Raw genomic sequence first — 10,200 nt, 5'->3', positions numbered from 1 at the left:
AGATCTTTACTGCATGGACGAGAGCAGGCTGGAGTCATGGATCAGGGAGAGATGGTGAGTCTAAAATTGATTTTACTGCCATTTAAACCGTTTACAATTCTGTTTAAAATAGATTTGTACTGTTATCACATGTAAACCAACTCTTATAGATTAATTTGAAAGTAAAATGTTAGAAGGCTAACTTATATCTTGTCAGCCAAATAAGTTAATGCTAGCTAGTTTAATGGCAGCTAACATTACAGTTTATAAACCAACACCATCTTAGTTTACAGTAAATTGTGCCGTCGTCGTGTCAAATGGAAACCTTAGTTTAGGACAGTAGCAGGTGTGGTTCTCAGGACCAGGTCAGCCATTTAGTAACGTGCACATGCCGTGACCTGTCGCCATTTTGCAACTTTTACCATACGTATGTGTGTGTGGGGTGGAGGGGGGTTTAAACAAAAGTATAAATCAAGAGAGATGGCTGCAATAATGTTAAATGCACTGATACTGAGCTGAAATGAAGTGTGCTGCAACATGTGTCTTATAGTCAGAATCAGATAGTGCTGTGTGTGGGGGTGGGGGTGGGGTGTTGAGTGAGAAGGAGTGGTGACTACAGAAGGAGAGGTGGCTGGGGAACTATTTTCTCCAGAGAGATAAATATGTTGTACTTTTCCCATATAAAAAAAACATCCTTTTATCGAAAAATATGGACATACAGTGTTATACTACCTCTTTGATGGTGCATGTGACACGTACTGCCTAATCTACTGTTAATAAACTGGAGAAATGCAGCTAAAATGTGTGACTAATATGATATATGATATGACTTGCAGGAAGAAGATTTGACAACCATTCATGGTCACCGTGACAGCCCTTTCAATTCTTCAGGTCAGTAAAGTGATAATTAGGACAACTCGTAATATGAATTTGCACTTAATGATCTCTTTTTGGTCATTTTGCTGGTACACATTAAATGTCTGCTATAGAATGTTTGTTTGGAAATATTGTCATGGAAATCAGTGTTGGTTTGGGGCATGAGACTCAGAAAGTTGATGTGTTGCATGGCAAAGGCCCAATAGTACGAGTATTCCACCTGCATTTTTGTTGATAAATCCAACTTTCTGAGTCTCATGCAGGGTTATCTCTGCCATTATAGAGCTTAGGGGCAGGGCCAAAGCGTATAAACATAAAAACAATTTGGACATTATCTGGACTGCGAACATAGACTGTATAGAAGCCGATGAACAGGAGGGGCTCCTGCTTGTTGTCTTCTGGACACATGCTGTATGATGGACACAAACAGTGTCACAACCACACACACACCATGCATGTTGCACACGCAGCCCCAGGTACAGCCCACACATTAGATAGTGTGTGGTGGAAAAGAGAGGTGAAAAAGATAGGGACTTGTGTTTGTGAGTATAAAGTTAATAATCATTTGCATAATAGATGTGAATGTAGAATTTTAGACTGTGTACAGTATATCTGTTGGTAATTGCTATAACTCCTCAAGACCCAAGCCAAGTTCCGTGTCCTGCTTGCTACCTGCTGGTTTAAAGTGAAACGCAGTTAGCCAGCCCGGCACAGAGCTAGCGACAACTTTAGCTAAGGTTCACTCACCAACCGTGGGCTGACCTTTAAGGTGGACAAGCTATTCTCATTTTAGTGACAAGCTCCTCCAAGTTTTGCTTCTAATGATCTTTCCCTAGCTGCAACCAACAACAACTCGGCTAAGCTTTTGCAAAAATAACTGTTTAATGACATCACCAATATGCAAATGAATGTGTGACGTCATTGCACCTAAGCGCTCTGAAATCTCAGGAAAACCCTGTCATGCACTGTCACACATCAAACAATGCAATGTATGAAACATCCTCAACATTCTATGGCTGCCATCTTATAGTTTACCAAATGAGATTACCCTGATGCTCTATAACGTTTCAATTTGATCTATTTAAGTTCTGTTGTAAACATTTATCTCCTGTCATATCTTTACTAATGACTATAACCCCATTAACACTCTCTGACAGTGCCTTGAAGAAATAGATACTTGGATGTCACAGAACTTCCTCCAGCTTAACAAAAATAAAACTGAGATGGTAGGTTTTGGAAATGAGGAGGAAAGATGCAAACTTTCTACCTTGCTTTAAAGGAAGGGCTTAATAGCAAAGAAAGTGGTAAAAAAAAAACAACCTTGGTATCCTTAAATTTTAGCAGTCACATTAAAACAGTCATAAAATCATTATACCTTCATTTTAAAAATATCAATAAACTAAAAGAATATATTTCAAAGGAGGATCTTGAAAAAAAAATCATACATACTTTCATTTCTAGTGGGATTGATTATTGCAATGTGCTGGACTCCCTAAAAAAGACTTTAAAACCTCTCCAAATGGTACAGAATAGTGCAGCCAGGATCCTTACTAAAACAAAAAGAACAGATCATATTACGCCAGTCTTAAAGTCCTTACACTGGCTCCCAATTTAATACAGAATTGATTCTAAGGCTCTTCTGTTAGTTTTTAAGACACTAAAGGGGATGGGACCTTCCATGGGAACTACCTGCATGACATATTCCAACAACATTCTCAACCAAGACACCTTAGATTAAAACATAAGCAACTACTACTGAAACCTACTGTCAGAACAAAACAGGGGAAGCAGCTTTTAACCACTATGGTGTCGATCTTTGGACCAGCTTCCAGAGAACATAAAAAAATCTGAACTTGGAAATTGAGATCGTCACTCATAGAAAACATTCTCAAAACCGTGATCTGAATGTAATAACACTAATTCACAAATGTGTAGATTTATTTTACCATTGATACAATGACAGTAGCAAATTTGTAATGCAACGTTTACTGATTTTTATATATTATTATTATTTATATTAAATAATGATGGGTAAATGTTGCATTACAAGCTTGCAGCTATCATTGTATCTGTAAAAATTAATCTACACATTTGTGAAATCTTTGTGTGAATATTTTTCAATAGGTGGACCATTTTCTCTCACGTTTTGCACCATATTTACCTTCATAGTTATAAATTACTGCGGCAAGGCAGAAACATTAGCTATTTGTTTAAATGTTGTTTTCCCTGTGTATGTATTTTTAAAGTGGAAAATGTAAACAGTCCAACAGCTACCTGTAATGACTGCCTATAACTGCACCCTCAATAATAATGTGATCATCAGCTACAAGTTTATGAGAAAAGTTCAGCAGCATCATAATTCAATTTTATTTATAGTATCAAATCATAACAAGAGTTATCTCGAGACACTTTACAGATTAGATCTAGACCACACTCTATAATTTACAAAGCCCCAACAATTCCCGAAAGAGCAAGCAGTTCGACAGTGGCGAGGAAAAACTCCCTCTTAGGAAGAAACCTCGAACAGCACCATAAGAAGAGCTGCAGCTAGTAACATTAGCATTATGTTTTATTATACTTAGCAACTGTAATCATTCAGTCACAGCATTCTTGCCATAGGCCCTCATACATGTTATCGGTTCATTATGGCTGCTGCTTAAACTCACGCCCGTAAGTTAACTAGCCTGCAACACAAATCAAACATAGCTTACCTTTCTGTCATGCCAATGTAAACTTCCTACTTTTTAAGCAAACACACCTAGCAATCCCTTCCTCTCTCTGCATCCTGTTTTTATTGAACAACATGGCATCATAACTGGCTTAAGTGGGCCATTGCAGGATGATCCAGTATTTAGCCTGAGTCGTAGGTTTCATATTTTTTCCAAGTAAGGTTTTGCTTTGTGTAAGTCATTGTATTATAGATTTTGTTTTATAAAATCACAGAGTTGTACATAATCTCAAGTAATAATAAGCCTACATGAATCCCACCATAATATGTCACATTTTCATCATTAGGTTAATCTGGAAAAAATGTTTGTTAGGCTTTATCCATCATCATCATCAGTGTCAAAGATTACAGCTTTTAAAAGGTCACCAAAAGGTTGAGTAGAGTCAGTCAGTTTAGCAGGTTATACTAGGTACGTTAGATGTGGTGTATAGTAATACTAATATGGAATGTAGTGGGAGAGGAATTCTAAAATCAATTAGTTTTAACAGAAAAAATTATCAATAAGTAAATGGCATACATTTAGTTTATCTAACAACAATAATTGTTTTTTTTTTGTATTTGATCCCCAGGAAATGGACCAGAGCTCTTCTGACTCTACAGTGATCCTTGAACTAAGTTCCGTCCCTGAAAAGGAGGACATAAGTGTTCCTGAACTCAAGAGAGCAGAAAGTGTATTTGTAAGTTCACATACAATCCAATGCACAACTTGGTCTGACAATAACAGTAGTGGGGGAAATTGTCTTGGTTTTAACCTGTTAAGTCCGACGGACCTGGTACCGGTTCCACAGCACTAAGTGGTCGCAGCTATTGTAAATTTGCGCTTGTTTAAAACTCTAGGTTAATCACAGCCTCATTGAACTTTAAGACCCAACATCTTAAACTCTAGACCAATACTTTTCTGAGCCATTTTCAGAAAATATACAAATTTGGCTCACTACCACTGATGGATTTGGCCTACTCCTCCGGTACTTAAATTTGGTATTTAATGATATGGCATTTTTCTGTAATCAATAGTATTAAAGGAGAACTCCTGGCAATTTTACATTAATCTTGCTATACCTACTGTATGTGAGTACTGGGTCGATAGCAAAAAAATATGAGCCGATTCGGTGCTAGCAGCACGGAGCTAATACAGCTAACGCCCAGAGCTCCCACTCAGCTAAAACGGCAGTTTTGGGGGCATAAGATAAAGAGTGCCTTTGTGCCTCTTAACAGACACAAATGCAATTAAAACATCTGTACAACATGAACAGGGCCCTTACATGACAACAAGATCGTTAAGCAACTTAGCCATTGTTTAAATTCACCTACCCTCTTAGCTGCTAGCTGCCGTCTGGGATGAGTGAGTGTGTTCAGCCAGGAATATTATTAATATAATTATTTGGTAATAATCATCACACAGCAGTTCTGTGTGTATTTGTAGCATATATATCCATTTTTTGTGCGTTGGTGAGTAGGAGTCTTGCCAGTGTTGATTTTGTGGTTTCCTTAGCCGGGCTAGCAGGCCGGCCCGGCCCCTGCTTCTGCTTCCTTCCGCCCTTGGCCGACAACAATCCAACAGCGCCCGCTGGTCTGGTGGATGTCCTCAGAAGACCATTCAAGCCTTCGCTGCAAAAATTTTTTATTTCCCACCTCAAAAAATGTAGTAGTAGTACTGTAAATGTACTGTAGTGATTATGACCATATTAGTGACTATGTAACTACATGGAAACGGACCAAATTATGTTTGCCTTGTACAGTAAAATAGTGTTACAGACGGCTAGCTGTAGTCTCGTGCAAAGTCCCGTTTGAATTCAGTTGTAGCAGGAAAAGGTAAACAGTGTGCAGGTTGGAGGAGCGTCGTGTGTGAAGAGTGAAAAGCGGAGGTGTTCACAAAGGAAGAAGCTTGGAGTAATGTAACTATGGAGCTAGAGCTAGCCTTCAGTAAGGCTGTTACTGCACAAGAAACAGGCATCATTTGGCCCGTTTCCATGTAGTAACATAGTCATTAATATGGTCATAACCACTACAGTGCTCAATTACCTATTTTTGAGGGGGAAATAAAATAAAATTTTCACAGCAAAGGCTTGAATGGTCTTCTGGAAGACCTCCACCAGACCAGCGGGCGCTCACTGGATTGTTGTCGGCCACGGTAAGCCAGGAGGGCAGGCAGGAAGCAGAAGCTCGAACGCGTGGGGCCGGGCCTGCTAGCCTGCTAAGGAAACCACAACAATCAACACAGACAAGACTCCTACTCACCAACGCTAGATGGATCACACACAAAATGGATATAAATGCTACAAATACACTGGGAACTGCTTTGTGATGATTATTACAGAGGCTGGGCTGAACACAAATGCATCTAGTTGTCATGTAAGGGCCCTGTTCATGTTGTACAGACATTTTAATTGCATTTTGTGTCTGTTAAGAGACACAAAGGCACTCTCACACACTTTATCTTATGCCCCCAAAACTGCCGCTTTTAGCTCAGTGGGAGCTCTGGGCATTAGCTGCAGCAGCTCTGTGTTGCTAGCACTGATTTGGCTCGTTTTTATTTTTCGTCAGTACTCACATAGGTATAGCAATCAAGATTAACGAAAAATTGGTTTTGGACAATGATTTACAAAGCCATAAAAGTAATTGTGAATTTGCATGTGAGCTTAACTAAAAGGGATCTGGTCAGCTATGTACAAATGTCTCATGTTATTTACGTAGTCCTATGTGATATAAAGCTGATTTTGTCAGTAAGTAAATGAAACTGGTACTTACTTGCAGCCAGATCAAGGCTAAAAAAAGGAAGTGCAGTACCAACCAGGTGGTTGGTAGAGCATTGCTTGGTTTTGCTAAGTAGTTGTTAGGGACTTATGGGGCTGAAAAATTAATCAAAAATATTATCAAAATCACAACATGGCCAAGTGCAATATGTAGATTGAAGAAACAGAGATACCCTGGCCTACAAATCATGTTTTTCAGATATAGGAAAAAAGACCCCAACAAAATATTACATCATCATGAATTTTAAATTTAAGTAAAATGTATATTGTGACAAAAAGAAAAGCATTTATTTTTTTTCTCCATATAGAGAGAAGCGTGTTTAAGTCCTGCCCCACCAGAGGGGAAACAGCTCTCTGCCCTCCGTTTACTTGTGTTGTGTCAAGGTTTTCTCCTCTTTATTCCGCCTTCTAGCAAACAACAGAAACATGAGTAATCAGCAGGAAGAATGGGAAGACTGGAATCCTGACACTAAACTAAAGTTATGTCCAACATTACCTGTGTTAGCTTACCTTACAGACTGTAGTTAGTCTAAAACTGACATTTGGATATTTGACTTGTTAATAAAATGCTTGCTGCAAACGTAACATTGGGCATATTGTTAGCTTAGTGTCAGAATCCCACAGTCTAACCATCTCTCTGCTGATTCCTCACGATATATCCACTTTTGTCATCATAAAAGCTCAGTTTTTCGGTTCCACAACTTATGAAAACTTAGGTTCTGGGTTCTATACATTGTTGGTAGTAAATATCACCACACAGCAGCTTTTTAGGACTGTTTCGGTTTGCCAGCAGACAAAATTGAAGATGAGGCACCTTCATCCAATACAAGTCGATGTAGAGCGGAAAGATGTTTTCCTCTCTGGTGGGAGTATGACGCGATGTGCTGTGTCTCTATTGTGCAGCCCTAGGTGGTTATGAGGTAACATCTAGCAACCATCTAGTTGCCATCTAGTCCCCTTGTAACAACCACACTTTTACAGTTTTTTTTCAGTCTAAATTACTTATTATTATTATTATTAGCACGACAATAGAAACCACCTAGTTACTACTGTCCAGACACCCATCATTTTAGATTTTTAATCTTTAAACTCTGCAAGCAATTTTACATTGATTGGCCTTACTTCTTTGTCTAAGGTTCATCAAAAAATGGCGAAAAGAAGTGGAGCACAGAGGAGGTCCAGGCTGTGGAGATCTCAATCAATCAATCTCATGGACAACATCAACTCTGGCAGGGTTCCTGGCAAAGCCCAGTGAAGCATCTATCAAGGGATCCTCAGAGGTGCTTAGGGAAGGAGCTGGAAGGCAGTTAAGTTCTATGTGAAGAACCGCATTGACACTTTAAAGCGCCTAGAAAATAACTAATGGAAATCTAAATTGTAATCACTGAACATAATTCTTTTTGCCATCTAAGTTCTTCTACAATCCCACAACTAGGTACACAGCGCTTAACTTCAATTCAGCTCATATCTGAGCATGCAAAGACATTTTATTAAGATTGTTATAGCTCTTTTGTTTTCAAATTTAATATGTCAACATGCTCTGACTATTATTTCTTTTGAGTGATGTAATTTAAATTTTTATCCTAAAGAACATTGTGGTAGTGGGTCATGGGTGGTTAGAAATGGAGGTAGAGAGAGACACAGGTTGTAGAGAGAGTGAAAGGTTTTTAGAGAGACAGGTTTGCAGGAGAGATAGACAGGTATGTATGTAGAGATAGACAGGTATGTAGGAAATGAGAGAGACAGGTATGTAGGTAGAGAGAGACCGGTATGTAGAGAGAGACAGGTATGTAGAAAGGGAGAGACAGGTATGTAGAGAGAGACCGGTATGTAGATTAGAGAGTGAGACAGGTATGTAGATTAGAGAGTGAGACAGGTATGTATATTAGAGAGAGAGACTATGTAGGGGAGAGATAGATGGGTGTGTAGAAAGAGAAAGTTCCCTGAACCTTTTTAAAATAAGAAACAGAGGTAGAGAGAAAAGTTTGTAGAGAGAAATCGAGGGTCGGCAGAGACAGACAGGTTTGTAGGAAGTAAGAAAGAGGTGAAGGAGAAGGAAGCAAAGAGCCAGGACAAATGAATTTGTATATGGATGAGTTGTGATAATAAAGTTAATCTGCAATGTAAACACCATTGCTTCTGTGGCATTCCTGAATGAACTAGAATATATAAAGTACTACAAGTCAAAAGGTTGGTTGGAACAATACCGACAGGAAACAAAAGAAAAATTAACAAAACAAGTACAAGGTGCAGGCGACTGCTATCACTCACTGTCCCTCCGTTTATGGAAGCAACACAGACTGCTGCCTGCTCACAGCTCTTAGTGTCTTCTCCTAGTAGGACTGGTAATTTAATTTAATCTGAGAGCTATAGAAAACCTTTTTGGTTCTTATATATATTCTTTGAAATATATTTTCCAAAATGTTTATATATTTGACATGTTAAGTGAGGAAGTTTTGGCTCTGTTTTTAGGCTCACTAAAGGGTGCAATCAGTGGAGCGTTTGCTCACAGGGAGCCAGGGTTTTCCTTTGTCACCTGTTTTCAATGGCAAGGGCACACTCAGTCTGTACTGTGCCGATCCGTAACCATGCTCAAATAATCTGCTATGGTGTCGGTTGATTTAGAAACAACAAAACATGTAGTTTTAAACAAAACTACATCATCCATTGGAAAAATAGATGATGTAGTTTTGTTTAAGCTGTGGTGTAATCTAGTTGAGTTGTTGGTTATGTTCCTGATGCTTTGGTGGAACAGGTTTGTGAACTCAGCTGGGTAAGCGGTGTCCATTTTTTGTTCATCTCTTGGCACTTGATAATAAGGAGAGGGGGTCACTATGTTTAGATGTGTCCAAAATTTAATTGCTTATTTTTGGTTTTAAATTCTGATAAACTGGCCTAATTCAGCCTCTTTGCATTATATTTAGTTTTCCTCTCGACATGTAGGAGAAGCTTACAGAACTCTGCATGCAAGATAGTGTGTTATATTATTGATTCAATTCTTGTTTTGTAAGTGGACCGGACCCCACCTCTGGCTGGTATGGAGTGCACTTGGTTCAAACACACAACTCAAATGAGTTTTAGCCAAATTCTAATTGGCATTTTGTTTTACATTTTCGTACAGCATACAAAGTCCTGTGTTCATTAAAAAGTCATTAAAATGCCCTTTACATTACTTTCAGTAGCTTTGTAGAACAGTCTTGTGTCAAATATACTCTAAAGCTTTTTGAAAGTAAATAAAAAAGCATGTATATTCTTTTATATGTTTATCAATGAGGGTATATAGGGTCTAAATATGATCAGCGGTTTTATTGTGATGTCAGTAGTCTGGAGTTTGAGTGGAGGATGGGGCATAGCAGGTCTGTTTATGGAGCAGAGCTACTCTCTTTAAACCAGCTTGTCCACCCTTTGCAGAATCAGAAACATTTGTGACATTAAATGGCCAAAACAAACTTAAGACAGGCAAGAGGAGCATCAAAATATAAAAAACAAAAACCATGGAAGCGCCACCTGGTGGCTACTTTAATTATTTCACCTGTAATATACAACAACGAAAGTGATAAAAGTAAATATGAGGTCTTTATAGCTGAAAAAAATTTATATAATAGAAGGAGGAGTATTTCAATGGAATGGGGGTATAAATATTATAAATATTAAAAGAATTTGCCATGTGTCCCCATAGGGTTGGTGAAAGTCAGGTTTGACCTTTATTTGTGAAATCCTAACATTTTAAGTGATTTTCAGGATCCCAAAAAAAAAAAGAAATTTTGGAGTTGAAACCATGTCTCTAGCTCATTTAGAAATAGTAGTTTGAAAGGGTCCCCATGGTCATTCGCTATGTCATGAGTCCTCACCGAGTAATAAAAA

General features: G+C 38.4%; 1 long non-coding RNA gene across 1 annotated transcript; it reads left to right on the top strand.

The window, feature by feature from the left end:
* LOC114552157 (uncharacterized) lies at positions 1 to 4,474 on the top strand. Its single transcript, XR_003692143.1, has 3 exons — positions 1 to 54; positions 816 to 870; positions 4,153 to 4,474. It is a non-coding gene; the product is annotated as an uncharacterized LOC114552157 (long non-coding RNA).
* Positions 4,475 to 10,200: the final 5,726 nt, after the last annotated feature.

This window comes from Perca flavescens, unplaced genomic scaffold (genome assembly GCF_004354835.1).
Source record: "Perca flavescens isolate YP-PL-M2 unplaced genomic scaffold, PFLA_1.0 EPR50_1.1_unplaced_scaf_8, whole genome shotgun sequence".
NCBI lineage: Eukaryota > Metazoa > Chordata > Actinopteri > Perciformes > Percidae > Perca > Perca flavescens.
This window is presented reverse-complemented; position numbering and strand designations above follow the sequence as displayed.